Below are 21,092 nucleotides of genomic sequence, written 5' to 3'. Positions count from 1 at the left end.
GTGACTGAAGAACAACAGCAACCTATAGCTACCTAATAAATCCAGAATCATTTTGATGTGTTGATATGCAGATCAAGAATTCAACAAAATCATTGGTGTTTGTAGCAAAAGACTTGTTGTTCAGTCACTAAGTCATATCTGACTCTTTGTGACCCCATGGACTGGAGCACACCAGGCTCCTCTCTCCTTCACTATTTCCTGGAGTTTGCTCAGATTTATGTCCATTGAGTCTATGATGCTATATAACCATCTTATCCTCTGCCACCCCTTCTCTTTGGCCTTCTGTCTTTTCCAACATCAAAGTCTCTTCCAATGAGTCAACTCTTCATATTGGATAGCCAAAGTATAGGAACGTCAGCATCAGTCCTTCCAATGAATAGTCAGGGTTGATTTCCTTTGGGATTAACTGGTTTAATCTCTTTGCTATCCAAGGGACTCTCAACAGTCTTCTCCAGCACCACAATTCAAAAGCATCAATTCTTTGGCTCTCAGCTTTCTTTATGGTCCAACTCTCACATCCACTTTGACTATATGAACCTTTGTTGGCAAAGTGATGTCTCCGCTTTTTAATAGGATATCTAGGTTTGTCATAGTTTTCCTTCCCAGGAACAACCACCTTCTAATTTCATGGCTGAAGTCATGGTCTGCAGTGATTTTGGAACCCAAGAAAAGAAAATCTGTCACTGCTTCCACTTTTTCCTATTCTATTTGCAATGAAGTGATGGAACCAGATACCACGTTCTTAGTTTTTTGAATGTTCAGTTTTAAGACAAGTTTTTCACTGCTCCAAATGGTAACCCACTCCAGTACTCTTGCCTGGAGAATCCCATGGACAGAGGAGACTGGTAAGCTACAGTCCATGGGGTAGCAGAGAGTCAGACATGACTGAGGACTGAGCAACTTCACTTTCACTTTCACACTCATCGAGAGAGTCTTTAGTCCTGCTTCACTTTCTGCCATTTCCTACTCAATAGGATCTTCCCTAGCCAGGGATGGAACCTGAGTCTCTTGCATTTTTTTGCATTGGCAGGCAGATTCTTTACCACTGCATCACGTGGATAGCCCAAAAGACTTTATATGGTGTCATGAAAGGCCTAGATTCTCTGCAATTACAGCCCTATATTTACTATTTGGTGTATCTTACCATTGTACTTTTCAATTCATCTTCATCTTCAGCTCTCAATTCAAGATGTTCGTTTTAGAATGTCTCACTGGCATGTTGTATTGAAAAAAAATTGTTTTTATGTAAAAAGTATAACAGTTTAATCATTCCTATATATGCTAGGCAATAACACTTTTAAGTGGTTGATTGTTCTGCATTGTATGTGTAGTATTATCCGGTTGATACATGTAAGGCAATTGGAATGCTGATTGGTATCTACACAGACTCTTAAGACCTATTTTCCGACTTTTCATGTGTTAATAAAGTTTAAATTGTCTTTTTAAGTATATTGGATAAAAATATCTGAGATGTACACAAATGTTGGTACCATTTGTGTTGTATTAATATGTAACAAAAGCTTTAAAAAATAAATAGCTTTCCATTTAGTCATAATAACTTTCACTTAGTGAAAGTTAATAACAGTTATTAATAACTAGGTATAGTTATTAATTGTTATTAGTGCACAAAGTCACTGAAACATTTATTTTAAATTTTCATTAGTATATTAAACAGTTTTAAAAGCAAAAGAAGTGTCTGTAAATGATAAGGATGCATTGCATTCAATGCAATGTATTATTTTAAAGCTGAAGTTATCAATTCTTTAAAATATAAGTGAATCATCAGAAAAGGAGGGCCATCCATTAGGCAAAATACTAGGAACTACAGTATTCAAAGGCTTCTGAATTAATTCCAAAAACAGCTGTGCAGTCTCTCTGGAGCTAATGAAGAAAAGGGCATACCCTAAAAGTAAACCTGTGGCATATTCTGCAAAACTGTTCTAATTATCAGAAAACTAAATAACACAAAAGAAATGTTTGGGCCCCTAATAACTGTAACATTTTACATACTATTCTTTTAGTTACCATTTTTGCCTGACTAACCACAGAAGTATTTGTTTGGATGAGTGAGAACAATGAATTCGGAAACAGCGCTGAATTGCTTGAGCCAACAAAAGAAGCTCAACATGGCAAACTTCCGGCGTATTCATGTATGGAAGGGACTGGAACCAGTCAATTTATAAGCCTAATGTGTACAGATAGGCATTAATATTTGAGAAGGTAATGGGAAGTTAGTTGAGTGTCTAGCTTAAATGGGACGACTTGCTGTTGTTTAGTTATTAAGTTGTGTCCAACTCTTTGGCAACCCCATGCAACCTGCCAGGCTCCTCTGTTCATGGGATTTCCTGGGCAAGAATACTGGAAGGGGTTTTCATTTCCTCCTCCAGGAGATATTCCTTACCCAGGGATCTAACCCATGTGCCCTGCATTGAGGCAGATTCTTCACCACTGAGCCACCTTGTGGCTGTTGTTCAGTCATTAAGTTGCATACCACTGTTTGTGACCCGATGGACTGCAGCAAGCCAGCCTTCCCTGTCCTTCACCATTTCCTGGAGCTTGCTCAAACTCATGTCCATTGAGTTGGCGATACCATCCAACTGTCTCATCCTCTATCGTCCCCTTCTCCTCCTGCCTTCAATCTTCCCCAGCATCAGGGTCTTTTCCAACGAGTCAGTTCTTTCCATCAGGTGGTCAAACTACTGGAGCTTCTGGTTTACCATAGTGCTTTCTGTGACTATTCAGGGTTTATTTCCTTTAGGATTGACTGGTTTGATCCCCTTGCTGTCCAGAGGACTCTTGAGAGTTTTCTTCTGCATCACAGTTCAAAAGCATCAGTTCTTTGTCAATGATATGGTGTCCATAGGTGCATGGATTTATCTTTGGGCTTTCTATTTTGTTCCATTGATCTATATTTTTGTCTTTGTGCCCGTACCATACTGTCTTGATGACTGTAAGCTTTTTAGTATAGCCTGAAGTCAGGCAGGTTGATTCCTCCAGTTCCATTCTACTTTCTCAAGATTGCTTTGGCTATTTGAGGATTTTTGTATTTCCATACAAATTGTAAAATTTTTTGTTGTATTTCTGTGAAAAATACCATTGGTAGCTTGATAGGGATTGCATTGAATCTATAGATTGCCTCAGGTAGTATACTCATTTTCACTATATTGATTCTGGAGGCAAGAATATACAATGGAAAAAAGACAATCTCTTTAACAAGTGGTACTGGGAAAACTGGTCAACCACTTGTAAAAGAATGAAACTAGAACACTTTCTAACACCATACACAAAAATAAACTCAAAATGGATTAAAGATCTAAATGTAAGACCATAAACTATTAAACTCCTAGAGGAAAACATAGGCAAAACACTCTCTGACATAAATCACAGTAAGATCCTCTATGACCCACCTCCCAGAATATTGGAAACAAAAGCAAAAATAAACAAATGGGACCTAATTAAAATGAAAAGCTTTTGCACAACGAAGAAAACTATAAATAAGGTGAAAAGACAACCTTCAGAATGGGAGAAAATAACAGCAAATGAAGCAACTGACAAGGAATTAATCTCAGAAATATACAAGCAACTCCTGCAGCTCAATTCCAGAAAAATAAAAGACCCAATCAAAAAGTGGGCCAAAGAACTAAACAGACATTTCTCCAAAGAAGACATACAGATGGCTGATAAACACATGAAAAGATATTCAACATCACTCATTATCAGAGAAATGCAAATCAAAATCACAATGGCATACCATTTCACACCAGTCAGAATGGCTGCTATCCAAAAGTCTACAAACAATAAATGCTGGAGAGGGTGTGGAGAAAAGGGAACCCTCTTACACTGTTGGCGGGAATGCAAACTAATACAGCAACTATGGAGAACAGTGTGGAGAGTCCTTAAAAAACTGGAAATAGAACTCCCATATGACCCAGCATACACACTGAAGAAACCAGAATTGAAAGAGACACATGTACCCCAATGTTCATCGCAGCACTGTTTATAATAGCCAGGACATGGAAGCAACCTAGATATCCATCAGCAGATGAATGGATAAGAAAGCTATGGTACATATACACAATGGAATATTACTCAGCCATTCAAAAGAATACATTTGAATCAATTCTATTGAGGTGGATGAAACTGGAGCCTATTATACAGAGTGAAGTAAGCCAGAAAGAAAAATACCAATGCAGTATACTGACACATATATATGGAATTTAGAAAGATGGTAATGACAACCCTATATGTGAGACAGCAAAAGAGACACAGATGTATAGAACATTCTTTTGGACTCTATGGGAGAAGGCAAGGGTGGGATGATTTGAGAGAATAGCATTGAAACATGTATATTACCATATGTGTTAACAGATCACCAGTCCAGGTTTGATGCATGAGACAGGGTGCTCAGGGCTGGTGCACTGGGATGACCCAGAGGGATAGGATGGGGAGGGAGGTGGAAGGGGGGCTCAGGATGGGGAACACATGTACACCCGTGGCAGATTCATGTCAATGTATGGCAAAACCACTACAATATTATAAAGTAATTAGCCTCCAATTAAAATAAATAAACTAAAATAATTTTTAAAAAAAAGAAAAGATAAAAGCATCAGTTCTTCAGTGCTCAGCCTTCTTTATGGTACAACTCTCACATCTGTACATGACTACTGGAAAAACCATAGCTTTGACTATATGGACCTTTGTCAGCAAAGTGATTCTCTGTTTTTTAATATGCTATTTATATTTATCACAGTGTCCAAGAGTACACAGTTTGAAGTATTTGATAGATAATGCTAAATTGTCTTTCAAAAAATTAAATAATTATAGTCCAATTGCCAGTTTCCCCATAATTTGCAACTCTTCTAAGTGTTGACTTTTGTTTCCTTTCTTTCCTCTTTTTCTATTGGCATGCAAGTGTGTGTGTATGATATGTGTGGTGTGTGTATTTTTCTTATTGATGTGTGGAAACTTTTTACATATTCAGAATGTATTATCAAATTAATAGATGTCAAATATTTTCCCCATTTTTGATTTTGAACTTGAATATCATTTTCTTGGAGTTTTTCATCAAATATCATCAAAAATTTTATGGGGGAGGCTTTTAGATTCTGTATTTTTCCTAGAAAGATCTTTATTATTGAAATATGTAACTATTTTAAGTCTATAATTCTTCAGGTTTAGTTTTTTGATCTATATGGAATTTGTTTTGCATACATTTTGTGGTTTAAATCTGAGGTTATGTCATAGAGATAAAAACTGACACATTATCAATTATGAATAAGCTATCTTTCCTTACTCTTGAAATGGCACCATAAACCATATTTCCTGTTTTCTGCCTCTCAGAAAATTCTGTATTATATTCCAATATTACCTATTTGACTAAATATAATTTTTAAAATCTGTACTGATTTTCATTTTGCTTCACAATAGTCCTATAAGAATTTGAACAATTTTAGGCCCAAAATTCTATAAAATATTCTATTTGGAGGCTGATTAAAAACCACAGATCTTGTGGGTGAATTACTTAGGTAAGAATGATTTCTCTCTTTCAATTTTCATATGTATAAAATGATAGAATTAATGGTACAAGTCTTATGTCAATATTATGAGGATGAAATGAGTTACTATATGCCAGCACAATGGCACCCCACTCCAGTACTCTTGCCTGGAAAATCCCATGGACGGAGGAGCCTGCTGGGTTGCAGTCCATGAGGTCGCTGGGAGTCGGACATGACTGAGCGACTTCACTTTCACTTTTCACTTTCATGCATTGGAGAAGGAGGTGGCAACCCACTCCAGTGTTCTTGCCTGGAGGATCCCAGGGACGGGGAGCCTGGTGGGCTGCTGTCTATGGGGTTGCACAGAGTCGGACACGACTGAGGCGACTTAGCAGCAGCAGCAGCAGCAGCAGCATATGACAGGGCCTAGTACTTAGCTAACTATCATTTATTATTCCAAATTTTTCCATCCAAAAATATAAAATGCATATCCTTTTATTTATCTACTTAGTAGATTTTTAACAGTTTTTTTCAGTCTAGGGCTAACATTTTTGTTAGCTTTATTTATCTATACTCTATTATTTTTATTATTCATGTGGATGGACTTGTCTTCTGTATTTCCTTATTGGATATTGCTAATACAACAGCTATTGGTGTGTTTATCATGTGCTGCTGCTTCTGCTGTTGCTAAGTCGCTTCAGTTGTGTCTGACTCTGTGCAACCCCATAGACTGCAGCCCACCAGGCTCCTCTGTCCCTGGGATTCTCCAGGCAAGAACACTGGAGTGGGTTGCCATTTCCTTCTCCAATGCATGCATGCAGGCTAAGTCACTTCAGTTGTGTCTGACTCTGTGCGACCCTATGGACAGCAACCCTTCCAGGGTCCTCTGTCTACAGGATTCTCCAAGCAAGAATACTGGAGTGGGTTGCCATTTCCTTCTCTGTTTATCATGTGAAGAGCTACCAAATTCTATTCTTGGTTTTTATCTTTTAAGACAAATTTTAAAGCAGTTTTGTTTCACAGAAAAATTGAGAGAAAGTACTGAGATTTCCTATACAAGCCCTAACCCCCCAAACATGCATGTCTTCCACATTATCAAAATCACCCACCAGACTGGCACATTTGTTACAACTGATGAGCCTACATTGATACAACATAACCAAAGTGTATAGTTCACAGTAAGGTTTACTGTTGACACTGCACATTCTGTAGGTTTGGACAAATACATAATAACAAGTATCTTTCAATCTTTTTATTGTGATCAAATAAATTTGATCCTATATTCTAAGTGGACATAAGATAATATGCAATATATTTTTCTTCTTTTTTTCTAATATGTTAGCCTCAACTGGCTTATTCATAGTTGTATTGAATAGGAGCGGAGGCAACAAACATCCTTATCTCATTCCTCATTCTAGAGACCACTTTCATGTTTACATTTTCTTTAAAAATACACTGATGAGTTAGTGAAACAAAAAGTCACATATAACTTAAAGATTACTTTCAAATTACAAATTTAATACTTATTTACAAATTTAATGCTTATTGTAGAAGCAAACATTAATATTTCATAAGTTACTATTAATTCCAATATTCAAAATAGATATTTTTATGACTTTTATGTCCAGTTATTATCTATACACATATTGCTTTTAAAATAGCTTATTTCATAGTCTTTATATAAAATTTATATTTTGTTGACAGTTGGAGTATCAAGAAGATATGACTCACTCTCAATAAAAGTGACCAAAACAGACCAATTCTGATATGACCCAAATGTTGGAATTGGCAGATAAAGGATTTAGAGCAGTTTTCATTGCTATGTTCAATGAGATAAAGGAAGATACAGACACAGTAATTGAAAGTTAAGAAGCTCAGCAGACAGAGGAAAATAAAATGTAAAAATATAACCACACTGATATTCTAGAAGTGAAAGATGTAATATCTAAAATTTTAAAATCATTGAATGGGCTTAATAGCAGACTGGAGAAAATGGAGAAGAAAATCAATTGACCTGAAGGTGAATCAATAGAAATGATAAAATCTGAAGAGAGAGAAAAAAGCACCAAAATAACAAACTAAGCCTCAGAGACAGATAGAACAAGATTATTCATCTAAAATGCATGCAAATGGATTGAAGAAGGGACAGTAGGAGAAGGGAGAGGATGGGAGAAAGATATTTGAAAAAAATATTTGCCAAGGTTTCTCAACTTCAATAAAAGGTGTACATTTATAAATTCAAGAATCTCAGTAAACTCTAAAGATGACAAATACAATGAGCAGTATACCAAGGAGTATACCATCATTACCAAATTGACAAAAACCAAAAACAAAGATGAAATTTTAAAATAGCCAGAGATAAATGACACTTCATGGCAGATGCACAATAATTTCAATGACAATCTTCTCTTCAGAAACAATGAGTCTTAATACTACAAAGTCATATTTAACATGCTAAAGAAAAAGCAAACCCCCCCCAAAAAAAAGCCTAACCCAGAGCTCTTTATGTGATGATAATATCCTTCAAGAAACACTAAAAAAAAAAAAAGCTAAAAGAAACTCTAAGCTTCACACTTTACTAAAAGAAATAGTAGATAAACTTTTCTAGGATGAAGGGTATAATATCAGGATAAAGAATAAAAATTACAAGTGGTAGATATCTGAATAAATGGCTTCCCAAGTGGCACAGCGTAAAGAATCTTCCTGCTAATGCAGGAGACATAAGAGACGCAGGTTCTATCCCTGGGTCAGGAAGACTCCCTGGAGGGGGTACTGGCAACCAATATTCTTTCTGGAAAATTCCATGGACAGAGGATCCCGGTGGGCTACAGTTCAGAGGATTGCAGAGTAGGACACAACTGTATATGCACACATATACGATATTTGAATGATATAAATGATTGATATTTTCCTTTTTTCTCTTCATTTCTTAAAAAATGGCTGTTTTTTATGTATCTTTACCTTTATTTTATCTTTGTCTTATAGGGTATATTTTCTGTTGATGGACTTCACACGAAGTCTATAACATAAATAATACCTAGTGCTGATAAATATCAAAAGCAAAAATTAGTTCTTTGAAAGGTAAATTAAACAAAGGTAATTTAAGGATTTAAATTAAATCCTTAACTAGACTGAGCATGGGGAAAGAGAACAAGAATTCACCGATATCAGCAGTGAAGCATGAGTTATCACCACAGAATCAGACATTAATAAAATCATATAATAGCCACATTATCCAAACAAACAATGTACATGAAATGGACACAGTTCTTGAAAAATCACAAGAAAACTGACACAAGATGAAATGGAAAATCTGAATAACCAAATGCTTTCAAATAAATTAAATCTGGTATCAAAAATTCTTCCACCAAGCAAATGTTTTTGGTGGTGAATTCTATCAAACACTCAAGGAAGATATAATTTATATTACACAAATGCTTTCAGAAAACCAGAAAACAGAAGAGGGGACGCCTCTAATCTGAAAGTGCATTACCAAAATGAGTAAAATCACTCATAAACACAGATGGAAAAATTGTAACAATTAGTAAACTGAATCCAAAAGTTACATATAAGATAGATAATGCAGCATAACCAAATAGGATTTATCTAGATTGTTTTAACATTCAAAAATGAATCAATATAATAACATAGTATTGGGTAATTTTAGTCAGTCTGCATCGACCACAGGTTTATCTCCAGAGCTACTGATTCTCAACCAATATTATGTTACCTATTAATGAAACATCAATAATATTCTGTAAACATCTGTACATGAAGTGTTTCAGAGCAGACTTTATCAGCTTGCCAAAGTTGTTTATAAATAATTAGATTTATAAGCTGCAGCAGGTTTCAGTAGAGTTTAGCTATGTTGGAGGAAGATGTAGGAGCCCAAAGATTAAAGCCAAGAACTTGGTTAGAAAGAACTTTCCTGGTGGCTCAGACAGTAAAGAATTTGCCTGCAGTGCAGGAGACATAGGTTTGATCTCTGGGTTGGGAAAATCCCCTGGAGAAGGAAACAGCAACCCACTCCAAAATTTTGCCTGAGAAATCCCATAGACAGAGGAGCCTTGTGGGCTGAGCATGGGGTCGCAATATTCAGACATGATTTAGAGAGTTCAATATGACTTAGCAACTAAACAACGGCAAACGACATGGTTAGAATGTACCTACGTGATGTGTGGCTCAGTGGTAAAGAATCTGCCCACAATATGGGAGACCCAGGTTTGATCCCTGGGTCAGGAAGGTCCCCTGGAGAAGGAAATGGCAACCAACTAGAGTATTCTTGCCTGGAGAATCCCACGGATGGAGGAACCTGGCAGGCTACAGTCTATGGAATCGCAGAGTCAGACATGACCAAGCAACTAACAACAATGTGATCAAGAGCAGTCTTGGGGTCTTCATGTTACTCAAATACTTCACATGCATGCCAGTACTGGTGTGAGAGCTGAAGGAAACAAGCAGCGGGAAAGCCAAGAGCCCTTATCTGAGATCCTCAGCCTCTATCAACAAGTATTCTTCTTTGTTTGTTGCTTTGTCATACCCTAAGTAAATAACTCAGCAGTGGCCACAGGACTGGAAAAGGTCAGTTTTTATTCCAATACCAAAGAAAGGCAATGCCAAAGAATGCTCAAACTACCGCACAATTGCACTCATCTCACACACTAGTAAAGTTATGCTCAAAATTCTCCAAGCCAGGCTTCAGCAATACGTGAACCGTGAACTTCCAGATGTTAGAAAAGGCAGAGGAACCAGAGATCAAATTGCCAACATCTGCTGGATCATCGAAAAAGCAAGAGAGTTCCAGAAAAACATCTATTTCTGCTTTATTGACTATGCCAAACCTTTGACTGTGTGGATCACAATAAACTGTAGAAAATTCTGAAAGAGATGGGAATACCAGACCACCTGACCTGCTTCTTGAGAAATCTGTATGCAGGTCAGGAAGCAACAGTTAGAACTGGACATGGAACAACAGACCAGTCCCAAATAGGAAAAAGAATACGTCAAGGCTGTATATTGTCACCCTGCTTATTTAACTTCTATGCAGAGTACATCATGAGAAACGCTGGGCTGGAAGAAGCACAAGCTGGAATCAAGATTGCTGTGAGAAATATCAATAACTCAGATATGCAGATGACACCACCCTTATGGCAGAAAGTGAAGAGAAACTAAAAAGTCTCTTGATGAAAGTGAAAGAGGAGAGTGAAAAAGTTGGCTTAAAGCTCCACATTAAGAAAACGAAGATCATGGCATCTGGTCCCATCACTTCATGGCAAACAGATGGGGTAACAGTGGAAACAGTGTCAGACTTTATTTTTTGGGCTCCCAAATCACTGCAGGTGGTGACTGCAGCCATGAAATTAAAAGATGCTTACTCCTTGGAAGGAAAGTTATGACCAACCTAGATAGCATATTCAAAAGCAGAGACATTACCTTGCCAACAAAGGTCTGTCTAGTCAAGGCTATGGTTTTTCCAGTGGTCATGTATGGATGTGAGAGTTGGACTGTGAAGAAAGCTGAGCGCTGAATAATTGATGCTTTTGACCTGTGGTGTTGGAGAAGACTCTTGAGAGTCCCTTGGACTGCAAGGAGATCCAACCAGTCCATTCTGAAGGAGATCAGCCCTGAGATTTCTTTGGAAGGAATGATGCTAAAGCTGAAACTCCAGTACTTTGGCCACCTCATGCGAAGAGTTGACTCATTGGAAAAGACTCTGATGCTGGGAGGGATTGGGGGCAGGAGAAGAAGGGGACGACAGAGGATGAGATGGCTGGATGGCATCACTGACTCGACGGACGTGAGTCTGTGATGGACAGGGAGGCCTGGTGTGCTGGGATTCATGGGGTTGCAAAGAGTCAGACACAACTGAGCAACTGAACTGACTGAACTGAACTGAACTGAAGTCAATAATAAAGCTGATCCACGAGAACAAAGTATTTGAGTCTCCAGGTAGCATCATAATTTACAATATTTATAGAATATGAAAAAAACATGACAATTCCAATTGATATAGAAAAAAGCATTTGACAGATCTCAACACAAATTAAAACGATGAAAATGTTCATATATTGTAATTAGATGGAAGGTTTCTCAATAATTAGGCCATCTACAAACAACTTACAGTAGTAACATACTGAAGGGTGAGATATTTGATGCCTTAAAATAATGGGAAGAGTGAAATAAGAATCCCCACACTCACCATTTTTATCAAGCGTTATGCTAAAAGTCCTAATTATTAATATAAGACAAAAACAAGGAGTTAAAGGCATAAGGAGTAGAAAGAAAAAAAGAAAGTTCTTGTTATTTGAAGATAACATGATTGTATACATAGTAATGGAGAAGGCAATGGCACCCCACTCCAGTACTCTTGCCTGGAAAATCCCATGGATGGAGGAGCCTGTTAGGCTGCAATCCATGGGGTGGCTGAGTCAGACACGACTGAGCGACTTCACTTTCACTTTTCACTTTCATGCATTGGAGAAGGAAATGGCAGCCCACTCCAGTGTTCTTGCCTGGAGAATCCCAGGGATGGGGGAGCCTGGTGGGCTGCCATCTATGGGGTCGCAGAGTCGGACACGACTGAAGTGACTTAGCATAGCATAGCATATATAGTAAAGTAATTCTAAGAAACCTACAAAACTGGAACTAAAATAGCAAATTCAGAAAGATATCAAAATCAAGGTAAATATACAAATTCAATATATTATGCATAATTAGAAACTGAAATACTTAGAAAAATTTTATTTTATTTTTTTGAAGTTCCCTTTTGTTGTTTTTAATTTTATTTTATTTTTAAACTTTACAATATTATATTGGTTTTGCCAAATATCGAAATGAATCCGCCACAGGTATACCCGCGTTCCCCATCCTGAACCCTCCTCCCTCCTCCCTCCCCATACCATCCCTCTGGGTCATCCCAGTGCACCAGCCCCAAGCATCCTGTATCCTGCATCAAACCTGGACTGGCAACTCGTTCCATATATGATATTATACGTATTTCAATGCCATTCTCCCAAATCATCCCACCCTCTCCCTCTTCCACAGAGTCCAAAAGACTGTTCTATACATCAGTGTCTCTTTTTCTGTCTTGTATACAGGGTTATGATTACCATCTTCCTAAATTCCATATATATGCATTAGTATACTGTATTGGTGTTTTTCTTTCTGGCTTACTTCACTCTGTATAATAGGCTCCAGTTTCATCCACCTCATTAGAACTGATTCAAATGCATTCTTTTTAATGGCTGAGTAATACTCCATTGTGTATATGTACCACAGCTTTCTTATCCATTCATCTGCTGCTGGACATCTAGGTTGCTTCCATGTCCTGGCTATTATAAACAGTGCTGTGATGAACATTTGGGTACACGTGTCTCTTTCAATTCTGGTTTCCTCGGTGTGTATGCCCAGCAGTGGGATTGCTGGGTCAGAAGGCAGTTCTATTTCCAGTTTTTTAAGGAATCTCCACACTGTTCTCCATAGTGGCTGTACTAGTTTGCATTCCCACCAACAGTGTAAGAGCGTTCCCTTTTCTCCACACCCTCTCCAGCATTTATTGCTTGTAGACTTTTGGATTGCAGACATTCTGACTGGAGTGAATTTAAAAGTATATATCATTGACACTGAGAATTATAAATTATTGCTGATGGATATTAATAATGACCTAAATAAGTCTATTATTGAAGAATGTATTATTTTCCTGAAATAAAAACCTCTATATTTTTCACAGAATTGATCTAAATATGTATCTCAGCTAAATCAAAGTTCTACAGCTTTCTATTCCAAGAGAAAAAAAAATTCAGACTTTGAGAATCAGGCAGATAGAAAGATTTTATTTTAAAATGAAGAATTCAGATGCAAAGTTTATATTACTTGAAGACTGTGTGGCATTGGTGAGAGAACAGAAACTCAGATAAATAGATCAGAATCAAATCTAGAAAGAATTACACAGGTATATGATCAACTAATTCTTGACAGTGGGGATGAGAATTCGATTCTGAAAATCACAATGAAGTAAGTGGACGTCTATGTGGGGAAAAAAGTAACCCTCACATAACACAGTAAGTAACATTTACTAGGAAAAAAGCATCAATATAATAATGTCAATTATGAAAATCTAAAGTGGTGAGGGAAATTTTACAACTTAAGGTGAAGATTTCTTAGCTTCAACACAACACACAAGTTATTGAAAATGATAAGTATAAATGCACTGAAATAAAATATGCTTGTGTTTATTTAAGAAGATAAAAAAAACAAGGCACAGAATGATTTTAAAATGTTTATAATATATATATATCTGATGAAGAATTTCTACTCAGAATATATAAGGAACTCATATAATTCAATAACATAAAAAAACAAACAATCTTTTAAAAAACAAAAAACCTCAATAGACTCTTCCCAAAAGAAGATACATCATCAAAAGGTACATATTCATTATAATGGTCAAAATTTAAAACTGTCAATGCTCAGTGTTGGCGAAGATATGAAACAATGAAACTCTTGTTCAGTTGCTCAGTCGTGTCCAACTCTTTGTGACCCCATGGACTGCAGCACGCCAGGCTTCCCTGTCCTTCACTTTCTCCTGGAGCTTGCTCAGACTCGTGTCCATTGAGTCGACGATGCCATCCAGCCATCTCATCCTCTGTCGCCTGCTTCTCCTCCTGCCTTCAGTCTTTCCCAGCATCCAGGTCTTGTTCAATGAGCTGGCTCTTCACATCAAGTGGCCCAAGTATCAGAGTGTCAGCCTCAGCATCAGTCCTGCTGAGGCGCATTCAGTGTTCATTTCCAGGTGGAATGTAAAATGGCACAGTTACTTGGAAAAACTCTTTGCAGATTCTTAAAAAGTTCAGCATACACCTCTTTTTAAGCATTTGTGTAAGAAAACATTTATGCCTCCAAGTATTTATCTAAGAAAAGTGAAATTATATGTCCACACAAACACCTGTATTAAGGTGCCCATTAAGCCACCTAAATGCCCATCAACAGATGAATGGAGAAATAAAATGTAGTTTATGGGTAATATGAAGTTATTCTTATTATTACCATTATATTACCATATATTATTATGAGTAATATAAAAAAAAGAGCAAACTGCTGATACAACATGTATCTTTTTTAATGTTTATTTATTTGGCTGTGCCAAAAATTTTTTTTTTAAATGTTGAGTAAAAGAAGTGACATATAAAAGAGTAATCATAGCATGTTTCCATTTCCATTAAATTTTACAGAGGACATTTAAACTAATCTACATTGACAAAAAAGCAGATCATTGGTTTTTTAGGGATAGAGGAAAGAATAGACTGGAAAGACACAGAAGAAATGTGCTGCTGTTGGAAATTATTAGCATGATGTAGCAGTGGTTTCACAACTGAATGTGTTTGTCAAATGCATTGAATCATCAGCATAAATGGATGCAATTTATTTCATATAAATTATATCTCAAAAATCAATAATTTTTTTTTTCTGCAGCAATAAGGGGTAACATGTCTTACCAGGTGTTAAAATGTTATAAATTATCTATAAAGAATATAAGATTTTGGTACATCCATAAATTAACAGATGAATAAAATAACAAAATACAGAAATAGTGCAAATAGAAATTTTGGCATAAATAAAAGTGACCTCTCAAAAATCAGTGAAAAAGTGTAGGCATTTTAATAAATGATGTTAGGATCATGGATCACCACATGGAATATCATAAAATTTTGTCTTTTTCACATTTTACAGCATGATACTTTCCAAATAAACCACAGATTTTAAAAAGTGGACAAATTTTTCTGTAAGTTCAAAAGAGAAAATTTTTCTAAGGCTCAAAATCAGTTAAATAATCAGGGCATGTGTGCTAAATTGCTTCAGTCATGTCTTACTCTTTGCAACACTATGGACTGTAGCCTGCCAGGCTCCTCTGTCCATGGGAAAGGATTGTAAATTTGACCCTAATAAAGAAAACTTAAAAAAGAAAAACACCAAAAGTAAATAACATGACAAATGTCAGATCGGGAAAATTTTGCAACTTACACCACTGCTGAAAGATTTACATCTTTAGTGTATATAGACCTGTTGAAATACATACAAAAAAAGACCAAGAACCTGATTGAAATATGGGCAAGAGATATGAAGTGCCAGTCCACTAAGTAGAAAACCAGTGACCCTTAAATATATGAGAACATACCAAACTCACTCATAAAAAGAGAAATATAAATTAAAACTACCTGGAAATACAATTTCCTACCTATCAGGATGGTAAATATCCTAAATTAGGTTTGGCAACCTGCTTTGTTTAGGATGCTATAAAAAACACACACTTTTATAATTGCTGATGAGACATTTAATTTAAAAAAATAAGCAAAAAGTAAATTAATACAACCATTTTGGAAAACAGTTTGACAATTTCTTACACAGCTAAACAGGCTCACCATACGATCCAGCAGTCCTTCACGTTCCTAGGAATTTTCACTAATGAGCTGAAAAGTCATGTCTATTATAAAACCTGCCCATGAATGTTTATAGAAAAGTATGCATAATTGCCCAAATTTGGAAGTAATCAAGATATCCTTCCATAGGTAAATGAATAAACAAACTGTGATACATTTGTACAATGGATTGCTCTCCAGTGATAAAAACAAATGAGCTATCAAGCCATGAAAAGATGTGAAGGAAACTTAAATGGATATTGTTAAGTGAAAGAGGCCAATCTAAAAAGTCTACATATTGTATGAATACTAGCTGTATGGCATTCTGGAAAAGACAGTCCTAAGTGGTTGACAGGAGCTTGGCATAGGAAAAAAGAGGTGGTGTATAGGGGATATTTAGGGTAGTAAGTCTATTCTGTATTTTATGCAGTGCTAGATACGGTTGCCAAAGCCCATAGAACTGTAGAACGCAATGAGTGAACCCTAATGTAACCTATAGGCTTTAGCTAATAATCATGTATCAAATGCTCCATCAATTATAACATACCACCCTAATGCAGTATGTATAATCAAGTAGGCAGGGGGCTATATGAGAACTCTATTTTCTGCACAATTTTCATACCAATGTAAAACAATTCTTTAAAATACGTTTTAAGTAAATTAGGCTTCTTGTTGTTTCTTAGCTGCTAAGTCATGTTTGACTCTCTGCGACCCGATGGACTGTAGCCCACCAGGCTCCTCTGTCCATGGGGTTCTCCAGGCAAGAACACTGGAGTGGGTTACCATTTCTTTCTCCAGGGAGATTAGGCTTAACAATGATAAATGTTTCAGAATAAACAAAGGGCAGAGTGGGGAATGGGAGACGGAACTTTGTGATGGGTGAGGAGTCAGGAAGGTCGTGTGTAATGTGAGAGCAGTCAGGGTCAGCCTCCCAGAGAAGGAGGGGAGATGGTGCAGTTTGGAGGCAAGAACATGATGAGGAGAAGCAACAGTTGAAAGCTAGGATCCAAGACCAGGGGCTTAGCAAGGAGTGAGGAGAGTCACTGGAGCAGCCCAACTCAGGACTCTCAGCCTGGCCAGGGAGACCCACGCGAGGCCTGCAGTCCAGCAGTCCTGGTGTGAGAGGCAGCCTTGGTGTCCCGGGATCCAGGGTCAGGCCCGCTGTCAGTAGGCTACATGGAGCTGCAAGATGTCCGAGCAAGCTTTCCTCGCCCCAGACTGAGTAACTGTCCTCTTCCTTCAATCTGCAGACCATCTAGTTTCACTTTCCTTCTTATCAAACTCAGGACTATAATCCCAACTCCCTGTTATTAACCTAAAGGAGACCAGGTCTTTCTCACCAGAAGCCCCTCATTAAGGAAAAAAAAAAAAGTGAAAGAGGTGGGTAGAAATTTTAGCGCTTGGCTGAAATTCAGACTGCAGAGAAAATAATTGATTTAATTTACAAAGTGATTGGAGGTACTCACAGGAGGACAAACAAACATGCATGCACAGGAGGACAAATGTGGTCTTTTTACTGTTTCACTTTAAAATCTCCTGAGTATTTTGGATGGCAAATGTCAGCGGCTCTTCCCTAGTTACAGCAGGACAGGTCCACCCTAGAAGATGGTTGATTAGTGAATGGTATCAGATCAGATCAGATCAGATCAGTCGCTCAGTCGTGTCCGACTGTTTGCGACCCCATGAATCACAGCACGCCAGGCCTCCCTGTCCAGCACCAACTATGGTGTACGCCAAACATTTTCCATAAGCCTTGGGTATAAATAAAGCACCAGAATAAATCTGCCTGCTTGAACTGACATCGACTCAGCTTCTATCCCAGCTCCACTATTCTACCAAGATAACTTAGGAGAGCTCTGTCTTTTCCAAGCTGGAAAATAATCATTGTTTCCTAATAGGGTTTGGGTAATATTAAGCAAGTTGGTGCATATAGAATGCAAAACATAATGCCTGGCATGGAGTAAGTATTGACTAAAGGCCTAAAAATGAACCTGTGGACAACAGTCTGGGCATATGCTTCTCTTGCCTATCACCAGTGAAGTAAGAGTGAGAGAGGAAGGAAGGCTTCTACAGAACCAGGAAAAGTTCTACATTGCTTTTTAAAAAGTGATGCCCAAAATGCTGTCCTTATAACTTCTAGTGTCCTACGAAATGCTAAAATCCTCTGAAATGTAATAGGAACTCAAGGCAATTCCATCTTTCTCTTCATTATCTTCTTCCTTTCTCATGGTCTAGATTTTAATTTACATCCCAAGGAAAATGGAAATTCTGAGTTCTCCCTTTCTTGCGCCCCTGACTTTTTACCCGGCACCAACTACTCTATTCTGCCTTCCCAGGGCTGTTCATGTCTATGCCATCACACCCATCCCCACAGCCTGCATTGCTTCACAACCTTCTCTTCAACCTCTTCATGTCCTGGTCATCTGTCCTAATGCTGCCAGAGTCTTTCTGAAACTCAGGCCAAGCCATATTACTCCGTTTGATATCTTCAATAGTAATGTATTCAAAAAGCAAAGAAACCTCACTTTGTCTTCTGCTTTTTACTGATTTTTGCTCAAATCTATTTGACCAGTAAATGACATATCAGATATTATTTCCAAAAGGAAAGGATTGTTTCTCATCTCCACCTTCTGGAAGAGAAAACTGAGCCTCCTTGAAATGAACAATGCACCTATATCCTCGGAGCTGGTAAAGAGCAGAATTGGCTATCCCCACCACGCCCTTCCCGTTAATGTTCCTCTGCTCTGCCATGGGGTTGCAAAGAGTTGGACACGACTGAGCAATTTCACTTCACTCACTGCTCATGAGTTTGCTCATTACATGGCAATTTCACTTCAGAATTACCAGAAAAACTATGAAAAATTTACCCCTTCACTGAACCACTTTAACTTCAGTGAGTCCACCTGAAATGTTGGTCTGATTATTGTCAAATGTTTTTTTTGAACATGGTTCCCTTTTAGGAGCAGCAGAAACAGTGTGCTTATGAGCGGAAGTTATCCTCTGAACTGGCATGGGCAGAGAAAAGGCGCTACATCCCTGCCTGGACCCGTGCAGATATTCCTTCCTGAGAATATCTCATGTGGGCAGGGCGGAGCAGGGAGACTCACATTCAGGCCCAAAACTCACTCTCTAAGGAGGTGGCTTTGAGTCGTTTTGCCTCATGAAGCCTGAGTTCCACTTTCCCTTTGGTGAAATGAGAATAAGAGTTTCTGTAGAAATCATGCAAATCTACTAACATTTAACCAACATGAGTTACCTCTCCATAGAACAGGAAAAATGTACAAACTTCAATCACAATCACGGAAAGAAATGGCACTGCTAATGACTGTGCTAAGTCACTTTAGTCGTGTGTCCAATTCTTTGCGACCCTGTGGACCATAGCCCACCAAGTTCCTCTGTCCATGGGATTCTCTCAGCAACAATACTGGAGTGGGTTGCCATTTCCTACTCCAGGGGATCTTTCCCACCCAGGGGTTGAACCTGCGTCCCTTACCTCTCCTGCATTGGCAGGCGGGTTCTTTACCACTAGCGCCAGCTGGGAATAATAGGCAGGGCTTCACCAGGAACACCACTGGCAGGACCTGAATCCATGCCCTAGAGGTCTTGCCACACCTGCTGCTACCCTTCTTCCTGCAAGTACCATTAGAAAAAAAAAAAAATGTCAAAATACATTTGGCTGTGTCATAACCCCCTTGTAACATGACACAATGTAAGTTTATATTACATAGTGTTCTTTAGTTGAGAAGACCAGAGGCATCGGGGGTACCTCTGAGTAATTAGCAGCTAATGCAGTCCAGGCAGGCATACGGTATCTCGACCCTCGTCAGCAGGTATGCCCATTGGGAGAGCAGCTCCTTTATGTAAATATAAAAAGATAATTACTACAGGAAAAAATAAAAAACAGAGAGCAGGCATTGTTTGTTGCAAGGATGAGGTGGAGTGGGTTTCTGAATATATAAAGCAGTCGGGAAGCGCACAGCTATTAATACTTCAAAGAACGGCAGAATGTGAAACCGAGGCTGAGCCACTCCAAAACCCTTCCATAGCCAGGATGCGCTGATCCTAAATGGACAACTGCAGAGACGCAGTTGCTGAAGCTTATTTACAGAAGCTTTCCTTCACCTCCTCTTTAAACATCAACCAAATAGAAGACACAGAACTCAAGGACTTGATCAACAGCCTATGGAAAAACGATGCTTAATGACAGGCTTTAAGCCGCTTGCGTAGCACTGGGTGCAGAGAGGATGCTGTGCTGAGCGGAGTCACGTTCGCCAGCCGCCTGCTCGCTGACTCCCTGTAGCTACACCGATGAATGGGGAAGTGGAGGGGACGAGGCTGGCTAATTGAAAAAGGGGGAGCACTTTACAAACACCATTACAGGAAATGTGAGACGTGTAACGCGGCAGGAAGCAGGCGGCACCTGGTGTCAGCAGCTAATTGTATTGTTCCGGTGGCAGGTTAGCCCAGGGAGCTCCTGGGAACCCAGTCACTCACTTGCCTTGCGGGCGCCAGGTCTTCTGCCTTGGGCTTGGGTTTCAGGATGGACCAGTTGGGTGGCAGCCTCCTCCCCTCCCTGGGCGTCACGTTTCATTTAAACCGACGCTTGTTGCGCAGATGATATGTCTTTATCTAAACCTCACAGGGCTGGGGCAAGAGTCATTTTTGCCACTTATGAGGCAAAGTGAATTCAAGAAGTGTATTGAATTTTAGAGCACTGGAAAAAAATTTAAATAGACAAAAAAAAGTAGAACAAAGGAGGACAGAATGGAATGGAGTAAAAGAAAGAGACAAAGACCAAAAAAAAAAAAAAACAGAAATAAAGAGAAAAAGCAATCAAAAAATGTATCTTTATACACAGGAAAATATATATTTTTAATTAAAGCCAGTTTTCCATAAGATGTAGTAATATCCATAAATATCCCTCCTCCATTGTTATTATTTTAACACACAGGCATCATAAATAAAGGCAAACTTTCTATGGAGAAATTAATTATATTTTCAGAGAACATTGGCCTTTGGTCACCCTAATATTCCATTTATTCCAAACTCTAATATAATATACATGGGACTTTGTTTAGGATTCCTTACTAGAACATTAGCATTCAGTCAAAACTTAATATTTAAAGAGAAAATCATCCCGTTCAGAAGGAAAATGAATGAAATATTTCATGTAGTATTTAAT

General features: G+C 38.1%; 1 pseudogene; it reads right to left on the bottom strand.

The window, feature by feature from the left end:
- LOC782362 (large ribosomal subunit protein eL15-like) overlaps positions 1–20,501 on the bottom strand; it is a 54,012-nt pseudogene extending 33,511 nt beyond the window's left edge.
- Between the last annotated feature and the right edge of the window lie 591 nt (positions 20,502–21,092).

The sequence above is a fragment of the Bos taurus genome, chromosome 21 (assembly GCF_002263795.3).
Source record: "Bos taurus isolate L1 Dominette 01449 registration number 42190680 breed Hereford chromosome 21, ARS-UCD2.0, whole genome shotgun sequence".
Lineage (NCBI taxonomy): Eukaryota > Metazoa > Chordata > Mammalia > Artiodactyla > Bovidae > Bos > Bos taurus.
Note: the sequence above shows the minus strand (reverse complement) of the source record. Positions and strands in the feature narration are given on the sequence as shown.